We start from the raw sequence: 16605 nt of genomic DNA on the forward strand, positions 1-16605 counted from the left end.
TAACAGTCGTGGGAAGAATGGTCTAAAAATCTAGACCCAGGATAACTGGAAAAGGGATGCTGAAGGAATATCTAATTTTAGGTCCATTTGAACATTTTATCAGAAAATATGAATTGAAAAGCATTAGAATCTTCAGCCAAGACCAGTGCTAACAAGAAAGTGAAAATGCGAGAAGAGGATTTTTAATCTCATGAATTAATTGGTTATTAAAATAATTTCTGTGGCATGTCCTATAACTGCATTGTAGATATTTAAAATGAGTTATTCATTATTACCTCTAAAGAGCTTTTACCAGTTGTGTAGAAGTATAATTACCAGAAAAATTACATATAATCTTTGGGTCATACTTACACTAAAAAAATTGTTTTTTATTTGAAATTCACCTTTAACTGTGCATCCGGCATTTTTATTTGTCAAATTTGGTAACCTATATAGAAGGACAATTATAGGGGCAGGGCAAGGTGACTCATGCCTATAATCCCAGCACTTTGGGAGGTTAAGGAGGGTGGATCATGAGGTCAAGAGATCAAGACCATCCTGGCCAACATGATGAGACCCGGTCTCTACTAAAAAAATAAAAATAAAAATAAAAAATAAAAAAAAATTAGCCGGGTGTGGTGGTGGGTGCCTGTAGTCCCAGCTACTCGAGAGACTGAGACAGGAGAATCGCTTGAACCTGGGACGCAGAGGTTGCAGTGAGCTGATATCACAGCACTGCACTCCAGCCTGGTGACAGAGCAAGACTCCATCTCAAACAAACAAATAAATAAATAAATAAAAATAAAAGAAAAAAAGTACAATTATAGGGAGAGTAATTCATTTTTCCCTCACATTTGGATTAAAGAAAATCTTGATCTTTAATGCTGCAAAAATGTATGTTCTTAGACAGGACCAACTACATAATGTGCAGAGCCTTATGTAAAATGAAAATGCAGGACCCTTTAGAACTATTATTATTTCAAGATGGCAACAGTAGAGCATTAAGCCAAATGCCCATGAAGCCTGGGCTATTCTTAGAAATGTAGAATCCTAGACATTAGGTTATATATAAATCAAGCACCCTTATATTACAGAGGAACATAGATGTGTTCATTTTTACTGTAATTGGTCTGTACCAGGGGTCACCAAACCTTGTCTGTAAAGAATCACATAGTCAATACTTTAGACTTTGAAAGCCATGGGTTTCTAATATAACTATTCAACTGTGCCACTGTAGCATGAAAATAGCAAGAGACAATACATAAACAAAGGAGAATGGGCTGTATTCCAATAAAACTTTATTTACAAAAACAGCTGGTAGACCAAATTTGACCCATACAGTTTGCTGACCCTGGTGTATACTACAAACATAAGCAAAATGACCAGTTAAGTTTGTTTAGATTCTACGTAGATGCAACCACAAAGGTAGAAATTTAGCTAGGGAGTTACAATTGTTTCCCTGGGACATTAAACCATCTTTGCAAAAATGTACAATAGAATCAATATTTTATGTATGTATTTTTATGTTTAAACCAAATTCAAACATTTAGTTCAATGAAACCACTGCCCCACTCTTCTAGATCCTTTAAGAATATCTCCCAGGGAATACCTAGTAAGACATGAAATCTAGGTTCCCTTTCTCTCCCTCTTCTATTCAATTTTTCTTAACTTCTGTATGCTTTGTTATTGGTAATAAAATGCTAGAGTTAAGGGCAAGAGCATGAAGGAAGGTATGGAGGTGTGGCTGTCATGATCTGTGCTGGAGTGAAGACTGCATGACAGGCCACGCAGGATGGAAGGGGCGACTGCTTGTGTCTGCAAGCCTCCAAGACCTTCTTGGTGTTCCAAGAGTTTTCACGTAATATAAGCTTTTTGATAAAATACATGAAGCAGTGACTATTTCCATTTCAAAGATGAGATCCAAAGAGTTTAAATGTCTTTCCCAGGGTCATATGTCAGAAACAAATAAGCTCTTGGCCTCACAGAAGGCGCAAAAAGTAGAATCATAACCACTCTCTTTGCTTATAGTCAAATATAGACAAAAAAAAATCAAAATAAAGACCCAAAGATCAAAAGCATACATTTATCTAGTTTGGGTCATACAGAAATCCATCTACATAATATAAGTATTCAATGAAGCCAGAATAAATGATGGCTGTATGAGGCCTACTTACAAAAATAATTGGAAACCACAGTATGGAGAAAAGCTAGTTTAAAGCAAACAAGTGAAAAATATAAACTCTCTGACTGACTGCCACAAAGACTCGGCTAAATGGGCTTTTCTCAGCTCTTTTGCTTCTCCCCAGGCATCAACCTCCCTCCCCAAGGAGCTTCCTTTGAGAGCTAACCCAGTGGTGCCAAGCAAGTGCTTGGCAATCTTTCCTTTAAAATATGTGGTGTTATCCAAGCAGCTCAGATAGGCTAGATTTCTCCTGACCAACATTTTGGTGACAGATTTCCAAGGTAATCCATAGCCTCCAAGTGTGAGCAGAAGTAGAAAGATACCACCTAGGACAGCAGACTGGGAGGAGGTGTTTCTCACTCATTTGAGTCAGCACCTATCTTCACTAGGCACCTTGCAGAGCAACAGCAGATTTGTCTAACCATTTTGCTTTGCTCTAATTTTCCAAACTGGCCAATCTTTGTGGTAGTAATTACAGGAATCCAAAAAAGATGCTTAGAATTCCAGGATATGGTATTGTGTCTCCCAAGGTGTGTGTGCGTTCCTTCTGAGTTGTGCATTCCAACATGACACTGATTCTAGATAGGACTTGCAGTGAGAGGAAAGGGAAAAGGATTATTGCCAAAAGCCTTTTCTTCAAACCAAGAAGAATGTGTAAAATGAGGGGCTTATCAACCATAATATGTATCAAAGTGAAGCTGCCTGAGGTGATGAAAAGAAGATTAAATTTTAAGTCAGAGGTTCTAGACTCAAATACAGATTCCAGAATGGATTAGCTGAGACCTCGATCTTAATCTCACTTCCATTTCCTTGCATGCAAGACACAACAATAACAACAAAAAAAAATCTCCTTTTGAGGTTGATATACAGCATCATAGAGACAAAAAAAATTATGTAAAGATTCTGATATGTATTATATATTTAATAAATAGTACTTTTTGTTATCATCTGTTGAGAAATAATTATATTTTGTCTCATAAAAATGTATGCCAAAATTCAGAAGATTATATTCAAAATTCTGAGTTAAAGTTGATGTAATTAATACCATAATACTACTTATTAAAATATAGACAGTTTCTGTTCTATTTCCTTATTAGGTATTTGGTTTTCACTTTAACTTCCTTAGTATGATATCTCAGCTACTTTTATCTAATCCATGAATACCTAGGGAAAATTCTTCAATAGTAAATACTATATTAAAATAAATGTCTTACCTTCTGACAAATGACAAATGTATTAACAAGTAAGATAATTGTTTTCTTCTCCAAGTAACTGAATAATAAATCAACTTTTTCCATCTAAAATCACCATCTTCCATTTAAAATCACCATTATCAATTTTCTCATTAATATGGATTTTTATTTAAAGACCCCAGAGTTAATCCTTCAGTTCTCAAAGTTTATAATAATACAGAAACCCTATATTTTAAATTCAGGGAAAACTTACAATATTAGATTTAAATCAACAATCTCTAAGACCCTTTCAGGAAATACATCTCTTTGTAAGGAGAGTTTTCTGCCATTTTATTTACTTGATAAAGTAAACAGATATTCTCACACATTTTCTAAAATACATGCAGTAACCAATTAGGGAAAAGAGAAGAGTTTTAGAAAATCATACCAGATCATCTCTTCTTTACCCGCATGCTACATTCATTTTCTAGATTATTAGATAAATCATATTATTTGTATAATTTAAATTAATAATATAGAAACTTCAAGCATCACATCTGTGATTTTTGCACAAATTAACTCATACATCACAGAAACAAGTCCTAGACTCATATATTGAGGTGAAGTGAAGAACTGAATATGTCCTCATTTTCCAAATGAAGGAATGGAGGACCCTAAAGAGAGAACTTTCATGAGTCCCACACATTCCTATCCTCATTCTTACTTGATCAAAAGGGAGATTCAGTTTTTATTCAGAATTTCTAATTCTTACCAAAAAGTGTGCTTTGTCTGCACGTGCTCCCGGGTGTTAGAAGTCAAGCCTTCTCTAGAAGGGAGAGAGGACAAAGAGGGCTTGTAGGTTGCCCATAAAGTGCTATCTCCGGATCTGGGTGCTGGTTCATACAGGTGTGCTCACCTTGTGAAAATCCATCAGGCTGCAAGCTTACACTTTATGCTCTTTCCTGTATACATATTATATTTCAAGGAAATTTAATAAGATGCTTTCAAACTTTCTGTTCTGCGATAATTGACATATATCACATTATAGCAGAAAGTCACTCATCTTTTACTGAACACTTCCTACTTGCCAAGCATTGTACTGCTAATGTAAAGACAAATGAGGTTAAAATCTAAGCCCTCAAACATCACAGACAAGCAAATAGTTACAATACTGTGAACAAAGTGATGACAGCTGAACAGAAAAGGAGCTATGGGGACCCAGTGCCTGAGTCAGCTGCAGTGGAGATGAACGGCGTGCTAAGAAGCTTCAAAAAATCAACACATTTGATTCATGTCTTGTATTAGTTGTGCATTGCTCCTATGACAAATTACCACAAACTTAGTAGCTTCAAACAATATAAATGGATTATCTCACAGTTCCTGGGGTCAGAAGTCCAAAATCAGTCTCACTGGGCTAAAGTCAAGGGGTTGGCAGGGATTGTTTCTCTTGGAAGCTCTAAGGGAGAAGCTGTTTGCTTGTCTTTCTCAGATTCTAAAGTCTCCTGCATTTCTGGTACGTGGCCCCTTATTCCATCTTCAAAGCCAAAAGTGTAACATCTGCAACACTCCCTCTCTCGCTGACCTCTGTTTTTGTCTTCACGTCTCCTTCTGTTGATCCTGACCCTCCTACCTCCCTCTTATAATGACCCTTGTGATTATATTGTGCCCACTTAAGACAATCCAGGATAATACCCCCAGCCAAGATTCTTAATTTAATCACTTCTGCAGTCTCTTTTTATCACATAAGATAACATATTCAGAGGTTCCAGGAATTAGGACATAGAAATTGGGAGGAGAGTGAGGAAGACATTATTTAGTCTACCATATGCCCTTAAAGATATTAGCTAACTGGACAAGAGACAAATGATATGACTGGAAGAAGGAATCAGACTTCTGAATCCTACACTTCAGTAAATCTGGATAGAAACATAGGTCAGATTATAAAGTCATTATTAATGCCAAGTTAAGAAGACTGTGTTCCAAAACGAGCCACAGTAGGGTCTTAAGAAGAGTGATATGATCTCATGTGTATTTTTCAAGTTATATTTTGACAAAAAATGTATTAGCTAGAATTAGAGGGATTCAGAAGACTAAAAGAGACACGAAGGTATCAAGCTATTGTGATGGTTCAAGAAGAGTCTGAGGTAAACAAATAGTTTGGAGATGGAAAAGCAGGTCCTGGTTGAAGAGGTACTTAGTAAGAATCTGGTGAGATAAGGATGTAAGTAAAAGCAGGGGAAAAGGTGAACGATGAATAATGGCATCATCAACTAAAATTTCTCCAGGTAAAGGAGGAAACTAGAGGTGGAAGATAATACGTGCTTTGTTTGTTTGTTTGTTTCTTCTAAAAAATAAAAAATGGGATACATGTACAGAATGTGCAGGTTTGTTATACAGATATACATGTGCCATGGTAGTTTGCTGCACCTGTTGACCCATCCTCTAAGTTCCCTCCCCTTGACCCCCAATCCCCCAACAGGCCATAGTGTGTGTCATTCCCTTCTGTGTGTCCATGTGTTCTCCATGATCGGCTCCCACTTATGAGTGAGAACACATGGTGTTTGGTTTTCTGTTCCTGTGTTAGTTTGCTGAGGATAATGGCTTCCAGCTTCATCCATGTCCCTGCAAAGGACATGATCTCATTCCCTTTTATGGCTACACAGTATTCCATGGTGAATATGTACCACATTTATCCAGTCTATTATTGATGGGCATTTGGGTTTGTTCCATGTCTGTACTATTATAAATAGTGCTGCAATAAACATATGTGTGCATGTGTCTTTATAGTAGAATGATTTATATTCCTTTGGGTATATACCCAGTAATGGGATTGCTGGGTCAAATGGTATTTCTGGTTCTGGATCCTCAAGGAATCTCCATACTGTCTTCCACAATGGTTGAACCAATTTACATTCCCACCAACAGTGTAAAAGTGTTGCTATTTCTCCATAGCCTCACCAACATCTATTGTTTCCTGACTTTTTAATAATCGCCATTCTGACTGGTGTGAGATGGTATCCCATTGTGGTTTTGATTTGCATTTCTCTGATGATCAGTGATGTTGAGCTTTTTTTCATATGTTTCTTGGCCACATAAATGTCTTCTTTTAAGAAGTATCTGTTTATCTTTTGTCCACTTTTTCATGGGTTTTTTTATTGTAAATATGTTTAAGTTCCTTGTAAATCCTAGATATTAGACCTTTGTCAGATGGGTAGATTGCAAAAATTTTCTCCCATTCTGTAGGTTATCTGTTCACTCTGATGATAGTTTCTTTTGCTGTGCAGAGGCTCTTTAGTTTAATTAGATCCCATTTGTCAACTTTTGCTTTTGTTGCAATTCCTTTTGGTGTTTTAGTCATGAAGTCTTTGCCCATGCCTATGTCCTGAATGGTATTGCCTATGTTTTCTACTAGGGTTTTTATGGTTTTGGGTTTTACATTTAAGTCATTAATCCATCTTGAGTTAATTTTTGTATACAGTGTAAGGAAGAGGTCCAGTTTCAATTTTCTGCATATGACTAGTCAGTTTTCCAAGCACCATTTACTGAATAGGAGATCCTTTCCCCATTGCTTGTTTTTGTCAGACTTGTTGAAGATCAGATGGTTGTAAGTGTATAGTGTTATTTTCTGAAGTCTCTGTTTTGCTCTATTGGTCTATATGTCTGTTTTTGTACCAGTACCACGCTGTTTTGGTTACTGTAGCCTTGCAGTATAGTTTGAAATCAGTAGTATGATAACTCCAGCCTTGTTCTTTTTGCTTAGGACTATCTTGGATCTTGGCTATATGGGGTCTTCTTTGATTCCATATGAAATTTAAAATAGTTTTTTCTAATTCTGTGAAAAATGTCAAAGGTAGTTTGATGGGAATAGCATTGAATCTATAAATTACTTTGGGCAGTATGGCCATTTTCACGATATTGATTCTTCCTTTCCATGAGGATTGAATGTTTTTCCTCTGTTTGTATCCTCTCTTATTTCCTTGAGCAGTGGTTTGTAGTTCTCCTTGAAGAGATCCTTCACATCCCTTGTTAACTGTATTTCTAGGTATTTTATTCTTTTTGTAGTGATTGTGAATGGGAGTTCATTCATGATTTGGCTCTCTGCTTGCCTATTGTTGGTGTAAAGGAATGCTTGTGATTTTGGCACATTGATTTTGTATCCTGAGATTTTGTTGAGGTTGCATATCACTTCAAGAAATTTCTGGGCTGAGATTATGGGATTTTCTAAATATAAAATCATGTCATCTGCAAACAGAGACAACTTGACTTCCTCTCTTCCTATTTTAATATCCTTTATTTATTTCTTTTTCCAGATTGCCCTGGTCAGAACTTCAAATACTATGTTGAATAGCAGTGGTGACAGAGGGCATCCTTGTCTTATACCAGTTTCAAAGGGAATACTTCCAACTTTTGCCTATTCAGTATGATATTGGCTATGGTTTTGTCATAAACAGCTCTTATTATTTTGAGATATGTTCTCAATAAACTAGATATCTAGTTTATTGAGAATTTTTAACATGAAGGGATGTTGAATTTTGTCAAAGGCCTTTTCTGCATCTACTGAGATAATCTTGTGGTTTTTGTCTTTGGTTCTGTTTATGTGATGGATTGCATGTTTTGATCTGCATATGTTGAACCAGCCTTGCATCCCAGCACCAAAGCAGATTTGATCATGGTGGATAAGCTTTTTATGTGCTACTGGATTCAGTTTGCCACTATTTTATTGAGGATTTTTGCATCTATGTTCGTCAGGGATTTGGCCTGAAGTTTTTTTGTTGTGGTGGTGTCCTTTGCAGGTTTTGGTATCAGGATGATGCTGGCTTCATAAAATGAGTTAGGGAAGAGTCCCTCCTTTTCAACTGTTTGGAATAGTTTCAGAAGAAATTGTATCATCTCCTCTTTGTATTTCTGATAGAATTTAGCTGTGAATCAGTCTGGTCCTGGGCTTTTTTTTGGTTGGTAGGCTATTAATTACTGCCGCAATTTCAGAGCTTGTTATTGGTCTATTCAGGGATTCGGCTTCTTACTGGTTTAGTCTTGGGAGTGTGTACGTGTCCAGGAATTTATCTGTTTCTTCTAGATTTTCTAGTTTATTTGCACAGAGGTGTATATAGTATTCTCTGATGGTAGTTTGTATTTCTATGGGGTCAGTGGTGATATCCCCTTTATCATTTTTTTTGTGTGTGTCTATTTGATCTTTCTCACTCTTCTTCTTTATTAGTCTACTCAGCAGTCTATTTGGTTAATTTTTTCAAAAAAACAGATCCTGGATTCATTGAGTTTTTAGAGGATTTTTGTGTCTCTATCTTCTTCAATTCTCTGATGTTAGTTATTTATTGTCTTCCACTAGCTTTTGGATTAGTTGCTCTTGACTCTCTAGCTCTTTTAATTGTGATGTTATGGTGTCGATTTGAGATCTTTAGATGTGGGCATTTAGTGCTATAAATTTCCTTAACACTGCTTTAGCTGTTATGCTGTCTCTTTGTTCTCATTGGTTTCAAAGAACTTCTTGATTTCTGCCTTAATTTTATTATTTATCCAGGAGTCATTCAGGAGCAGGTTGTTAAATTTCTATGAAATTGTGTGGTTATGAGTGAGTTTCTTAATCCTGAGCTCTAATTTGATTGCACTGTGGTCTCAGAGACTGTTTGCTATGATTTTACTTCTTTTGCACTTGCTGAGGAGTGTTTTACTTCCAATTATGTGGTCGATTTTAGAATAAGTGTAATGTGACAGTGAGAAGAATGTATATTCTGTTGATGTGGGTTAGAGAGCTCTGTAGATATTTACTTGGTCCACTTGGTCTAGAACTGAGTTCAAGTCCCAAATATCCTTATTAATTTTCTGTCTCATCAATCTGTCTAATACTGACAATGGGGTGTTAACGTCTCCCACTATTATTGTGTGGGAGTCTAAGCCTCTTTGTAGGTCGCTTGAGAACTTGTTTTATGATTCTGGGTGGTCCTGTATTGGGTGCATGTATATTTAGAATAGTTAGCTTGTCTTATTTAATTGTTCCCTTTACCATTATGTAATGACCGTCTTTGTCTTTTTGGATCTTTGTTGGTTTAAAGTTTGTTTTGTCAGAGACTAGGATTGCAACCCCTGCCTTTTTTTTTGTTGTTTGTTTTCCATTTGGTTGCTAAATATTCCTCCATCCCTTCATTTTGAGTCTGTGTGTGCCTTTGCACATAAGATGGGTCTCCTAAATACAGCAAACCAACGGGTCTTGACTCCTCGTCGAATTTGCCAATCTGTGTCTTTTAATTGGGGCATTTAGCCCATTTACATTTAAGGTTAGTATTGTTATGTGTGAATTTGATACTGTCACTATGATGTTATTTGGTTATTCTGCACACTAGTTGATGCAGTTTCTTCATAGTGTCATTGGTCTTTATATTTTGGCATATTTTTGCAGTGACTTGTCCTGGTTTTTCCTTTTCATATGTAGTGTTTCTTTCAGAAGCTCTTGCAGGGCAGGCCTGGTGGTAATGAAATCCCTCAGCATTTTCTTGTCTGGAAAGGATTTTATTTCTCCATTGCTTATGAAGCTACTTTGGCTGGATATGAAATTCTAGGTTGAAAATTCTTTTCTTTTTTTTTTTTTTTCTGAGACGGAGTCTCGCTCTGTCACCCAGGCTGGAGTGCAGTGGCGCAATCTTGGCTCACTGCAAGTTCCACCTGCAGGATTCACACCACTTTCCTGCTTCAGCCTCCTGAGTAGCTGGGACTACAGGCACCCGCCACAACACTTGGCTAATTTTTTTGTATTTTTAGTAGAGATGGAGTTTCACTGTGTTGGCTAAGATGGTCTCAATCTTCTGACCTCATGATCCACTTGCCTCGGCCTCCCAAAGTGCCAGGTTTACAGGCGTGAGCCACCATGCCTGGCCAAAAGTTCTTTTCTTTAAGAATGTTAAATATTGGTCCCCAATATCATCTGGCTTGTAGAGTTTCTGCTGAGAGGTCCACCGTTAGTCTGATGGGCTTCCCTTTGTAGGTTACCTGATCTTTCTGGCTGCCCTTAATAGTTTTTCCTTCATTTCAACCTTGGAGAATCTGATGATTATGTGTCTTGGGTTGATCTTCTTGTGGGGTATCTTAATGGTGTTTGCTGAATTTGCATGTTGGTCTGTCTTGCTAGGTTGGGGATGTTCTCCTGGATAATATCCTGAAGTGTGTTTTCCAGCTTGTTTCCATTCTCCCCATCTCCTTCTGGTACTCCAATGAATTGTAGCTTCGGTCTTTTTATGAAGTCCCATGTTTCTTGGAAGCTTTGTTCATTCCTTTCATTCTTTTTCTCTATTCTTGCCTGCACATCTTATTTCAGTAAGGTGGTCCTCAAACTCTGATATCCTTTCTTCCTCTTGGTCGATTCAGCTGTTGATACTTGCATATGCATCATGAAGTTCTCTTGCTGTGTTTTTCAACTCCAGCTGGTTGTTTATGTTCCTCTCTAAACTGGTTATTCTAGTTAGCAATTCTTCTAACCTTTTATCAAGGTTCTTAGCTTCTTTGCATTGGGTTAGAATGTGCTCCTTCAGCTCAGCATAATTTTTCATTACCCATCCTCTGAAGCCTACTTCTGTCAATTCATCCATCTGATCCTCTGTCTAGTTCTGCGCCTTTGAAGGAGAGATGTTGCGATCATTTAGAGAGGAAGAGGCATTCTGGCCTTTTGGCTTTTCAGCATTTTGTTGCTGTTGTTGATTCTTTCTCATCTTCATGAGTTTGTCTAGTTTGGGTCCTTGAAGCTGCTACTCTTGGATGGGGTTTTTGTGGGGGCCTTTGTTGCTGTTGTTGTTGTTGATGTTGTTATTGTCGCTTTCTGCTTGTTTGTTTTTCTTTCAGTAGTCAGGTTCCTCTTCTATAGGGCTCCTGCAGTTTGCTGGGGGTTCTCTTCAGGCCCTATTCATCTGATTTGTTCCCGTGCCTGGAGATGTCACTCAAGGAGGCTGGAGAACAGCAAAGATGGGTGCCTGCTTCTTCTTCTAGGACCTCTGCCCTCGAGAGGTACCAACCTGATGCCAGTAGAATCGTTCCCGTATACGGTGTCTGACAACCTCTGTTGGGGGGTCTCACCCAGTTGGGTGGCACGGGGAGCAGGACCCATTTAATGAAGCACTTTATTCCTTGGTGGAGAGGGTGTGCTTTGCTGGGGGAAACCCCCCACTTGTCTGGGCTGCCTGGATGCCTAAGAACTACCAGGAGGAGAGGATAAGTCTGCTGCAAATTCTGCAGCCGCCTCTTTCACTAGGGGCTCAGGCCCAGGGAGATCCAAATTCTGTCCCTGAGCCTCTGGCTGGAATTACTGAAGATCCTGCAGGCAAGACATGCCCACTGAGGAAGAATGGGTCAGGGTTAGACCTGAAGAGCCACTCTAGCCGTTGACTGCCACAGCCAGTGTGTTGGGCTGTGGGGACAAATCTTGGGACCAAGCTGTCCAGCCTCCCTGGCTCCAACAGGGGAGAAGTGCAGCTTGGAGCTATAGAAGTGGGTGCGGCTCTTCCCCTGCCCAGGGAGCTTAGCTTATTAGGCAGTTGTGAGTCCCAGTGCTGGCTCTTGCCCCTCCCCGAAGGAGCTCAAACGCTTAGACAACAGGCAGTGGCAGGTGCTGGATTTCCCCCCACGCCCAGGAAGTTGGATAGGCTTAAGCAGATTCCAGCTGAAGAATCTTTGCTTTCTGGAGTTGGGAAGCTAGGCCTTGGTGGCCTGGGTTTGCGACTGGGATCTTCCAATCATTGGGTTGCACAGTTCCGTGGGAAAAGCACAGTTTCCCCAGCTGGGTAGCGCGCTCACTCACTGCCTCCCTTGGCTGGCGGGAGGGGGATCCGCTTCCCCCTATGGTTCTTCCTTCTCTCCGTGGCTCACGCCAGACTTCCAGTCAATTTTGATGAGACAGCCTGGATACCTTGGTTGCCAGTGAAGGATTCATGCGCTTATTATGTTCTTTTTCCATGGGAGCCTCCGAACTCAGCTGTTTCTAGTAGGCCATCTTGGCCCCGCCCAGATGATGGGTTCTATTTCGGATACATCAGATGTTGAGTTTGAGGTGCCCAGAAGCCTTAATTGTAGAGATACTTAGTCATTAATCACACAAGTTGGTTTATTCTACTACACATGACTACCGGAGGAATCTTGTTAAAATGCCAGATTGTGTCTCTTTCCTGGTCAAAACCACAAATGGGTTCAGTCTCATTCTGAGTGAAATGCAAAGCCCTCGCAATGGCCTGATAGGTTTTATAATCTAGCGACCTCTCAGAACTTGTTCTTTCCTCTTCCTCACCTCACTCATTCCACTCCAGGCAGGCTTGCACACAGCCTCTGATAAAGGCATGCTCCCACTACTGGACTTTGAACATGCTCTTTCCTCAGCCTGAACTTCTCTTCTCCCAGATTCCCATGTGTTTCCTGCCCCAACTTGCTTCAGGGCTTAATCGTATTTTCAGTGGTGTCTTCCTTGACCTCCCTATTTAAAACTTCTCCCCACCTTCCACCCCCTCCCCCAATCCTAGTAGTGTGAATCTCTCTTTCCTGCTTCAGTTTGTCCATAGCTAGCACTGTTCTCTGTAAAGGTACAATTAACTTTATTTGTTTGTTTATTGTTCGTGCTTACTTCCTGAGCTCCTCCCCACCCACTAGAATGTAAGTTTCATGACTACGCATGACTACCAGAGGAACCTTGTTAAAACGTCAGATTATGACTCTTTACTAGTCAAAACCACAAATGGCTCCAGTTTCATTTTGAGTAACACTAAGTGGCACACAATAGCAACTCAATAAATACTTGCTCCATGATTAGTGCTGGAGCACAGGAAAGAAGCTCAAATGGAAGCATTGACTCAAGAGTCACATAAGCAGAGGCTGACATTGGCACATCCACAGTGCTGCAAAGGCATATATACCTTTCTAGATGTTTTTATAGCTCTTAGGTTATAACTAAAGAAGTATAAAACAGGAGGAGAGAGAAAATCTGTAGGAAAAAGAAAAAGCAGCGTTTAGGTACTTATGAAAACACTCGAAAAAAAAACAACCATTTTGTACCTCATAATTTGTGAAATTATACCTTATTCATACAAGATCATTTTTGATTAATAATAACATGAAACCAAAGAATTAACTAAATTTTACAAAATTTATGCAACAGTAAAGATATGAAAGGTATAGTTTCTTGCATCTGAGATGCCTGCAACCTTTAAAATAGATTTTAAAATATATCACTGCTCATTAACACTTACTTGATCTTATGTCTCTATTTAATGATACATCAAATGAAGGGCCAGTTCTAGTGTTTCAGTTCAAAATAGTTCTTAATAATAGCATCCTTCAGCATGAATAAGTGAACTGCCAGCTGAGAAGCCACCCTAATAAAAACAGGGTCCTGTAGGAATTGTAAAGTGGCTTATGATGCTTCCAGTGAACATCAGAGAGGGCCCATAAAGGATAGCATAAAGTGTGCACGTGCATTTTGTGATTCCTAGAAGACATGTTGGTAAGGCCATAAAATGTTAGCAACCAATTTAAAAAGCAGCTCTAGGCTGGATAATCAAAGGGCTGAGCTTCTTATTAAGTATTCTCACATTTTTTATTTTGAATTGCATGATGTGGTCTCTTTGAGTCTGAGAAATTTTCCTTTTAAAACTCTACTGTGAAATTTGGAAGGCTCTAGATTGCTTCCCCATCCTTCAGCATTGACACAATATTTCCTATGTTACACTTTGCAGTATCTAACATTTGGGAATTTTATCCAATATGTGGTCTAGATATGCATTTTTCTCCTTATAAACATTAATATAGCTATCTCCAGGAAATCTGCTCAATATTCTATTTCATTTCATACATCTAACATTCTGAGCTAGTATTTGTAACCATGTTCCTGGAAAATATGACTTAAGTCATATTCAATACCTGGGTAGCCTGTCTCTTTTAGTCCTGTACATATCATAACACTAACTATAAGAGCTCTTTAGACAGCTGATATTTGAGTGCTTTGAAAACATTGATTTGCTGAGCCCAACTGTATACACAGTTCTATACCACAAATTACAAAACACACACTAGCACAAGTGCCAATTTCATTTTTTTTTTTTTTTTTTCTGAGACAGGCTCTCACTCTGTTGCCCAGACTGGAGTTCAATGATGCGATCACAGCTCACTGCAGCCTCTGCCTTCCAGGCTCAAGTGATCCTCCCACTTCAGCCTCCTGAGTAGCTGGGACTACAAGTGCATGCCATCACACCTATTGATTAATTTTTAATTAAAATTAATTTTAAAATTTTTAATAGAGATAAGGTCTCACGATATTGCTCAGGCTGGTCTCCAACTCCTGGGCTCAAGCCATCCTCCTGTGTTGGCCCCACAAAGCAGTGGGATTTTACGTATAAGCCACTGTGGCAGGCCCACGGTGCCAATTCTTAATAAGGAGAACATATCTCTATCTTTAGTTATTTAGGCATTGTGGGTCTACCATTCAAGAGAAATGTTATATGGGCCAGTAAAACAATATTTGAGTGAAGTTTAAAATCATTGCCTCTAAAACCAGTTCTGCCACCAACTGTACAATTTGGGGAAAGTTTACTTAATTCCTTCTGGTTCAGTTTTCTGACATGCAAAATGAAAGGGTAAAGTAGATGATGTTTAAGAATCTAATAAAATATATTACTCTAAATTATTTTTAAATATTTTATCTGTAATTGGTTTATATGGCCATCAGGTTGGCATAATAAACACTCTCAGAATAAATAGGCAAATAATGGTTCTTACTTTCCAGACATGATTAATAGACAGTTAATCACATGCTTTTCTATGCTATTATCCTTCCATTTATCCTTTCATTTAAAAATTGAAACTCATCATTACAAAGTAATAAACATTCAAAAATAAATTAAATAACCTTACAAGTCAAGTTGTTGGGCTGGGCACGGTGGCTCACGCCTGTTATCCCAGCACTTTGAGAGGCCGAGGTGGACAGGTCATGAGGTCAGGAGATCGAGCCCATCTTGGCTAACACAGTGAAACCCCGTCTCTACTAAAAATACAAAAAATTAGCCGAGCGTGGTGGTGGGCACCTGTAGTTCCAGCTACTCAGGAGGCTGAGGCAGGAGAATGGCGTGAACCCGGCAGATGGAGTTTGCGGTGAGCTGAGATCAGGCCACTGCATTCCATCCTGGGCCACAGTGCGAGACTCCGTCTTAAATATATATATATATATATATATTCCCAATATATATATTTCCCTATATATATATATATATTTCCATATATATATGTACATTTCCCATTGAGTTCTGTGTTGAATCTTTACTGCTGAGTCATTTCCTCTCCAGGAGATTCATTCATTGGACAAAGATTTATTGAGCACTTACTCTGTCTGAGTCATCGTTAGGCCATGATTGAGTGAGAGAAATGAGTCACAGCCCCTGCTCTCATAGAATTAAAGTCTAGAAGGGTGAAAGATATATAAATCAACACCATAATAGGTAATGATGCTATAATAGATAAACACTGTGTGTGTGGTCTTGTGTCTGTGTGTGTGTGTTGTGTAGGTGATCTGAGAATACAGAAAATGGAATTTCTAAGATGTTTTGGAGGACTTGATGAATGCTTCACAGAAGAGGTGACATTTTATTTGGGTCTTGAAAGATGACTAGGAGTTTTACAATAGAGAAAAGACATTCTAGGGACTGGGAAAAACATGGTCAGCAGCATCGAACTGTGGAAGTGTTGGGAGTGTTGGTTAATGGTGAAAAGTTCCAAGTGGTAACATCCTACAAAAAATTAAGAAAAGAGACAATTTCCAGGATGTCAGGCTTGGCCAATCTCAAAGGTTCTTCTCATTTTTTGTTGTCATATATCAAGTAACTTGATACTTTTCTGCCCCTCAGCCAACATTATCTTGGTAGGGCTAACAGAGCTAAATAAAGAGTCAAAGCTGTGTTTCTTTGGTTTTTGCATTTCTCCATCTCAGGCCAGAAGCAAAAAGCGCAAAAGTACTTAATCGCCATATGCTGTTTATGAGATCCTGATTTTTGTGAAACCCTGTGGTTACTTTTTGACAGCCATATAATTTCTCAGTGTGTCATTGGTTTTTTTCTAATTTTTTAAAGCTTGTGTTTCACAATCAGTTTAGAGAGATTATTTGAAAATTGCTGGTTGTTTAAATTAAAATGTTAAATTAATTTGTTAACATCTTTTTGTAAAGCCAGCTCACAACCTCATGTGAGATACAAACTGTATTCTAACCAACAGTCAAGAAAACTTATCAAGACAACTCAG

The 16605-nt window shown here is 38.6% G+C and overlaps 1 protein-coding gene across 4 annotated transcripts in view; it reads right to left on the reverse strand.

Annotated features, from left to right (window-relative positions):
- MAPK10 (mitogen-activated protein kinase 10) overlaps positions 1-16605 on the reverse strand; it is a 344777-nt gene that overhangs the window by 212949 nt on the left and 115223 nt on the right. The gene's annotated exons all lie outside the window — the stretch shown is intronic.

The sequence above is a fragment of the Colobus angolensis genome, unplaced genomic scaffold, assembly GCF_000951035.1.
Source record: "Colobus angolensis palliatus isolate OR3802 unplaced genomic scaffold, Cang.pa_1.0 Scaffold328, whole genome shotgun sequence".
In the NCBI taxonomy this organism is placed as follows: Eukaryota; Metazoa; Chordata; class Mammalia; order Primates; family Cercopithecidae; genus Colobus; species Colobus angolensis.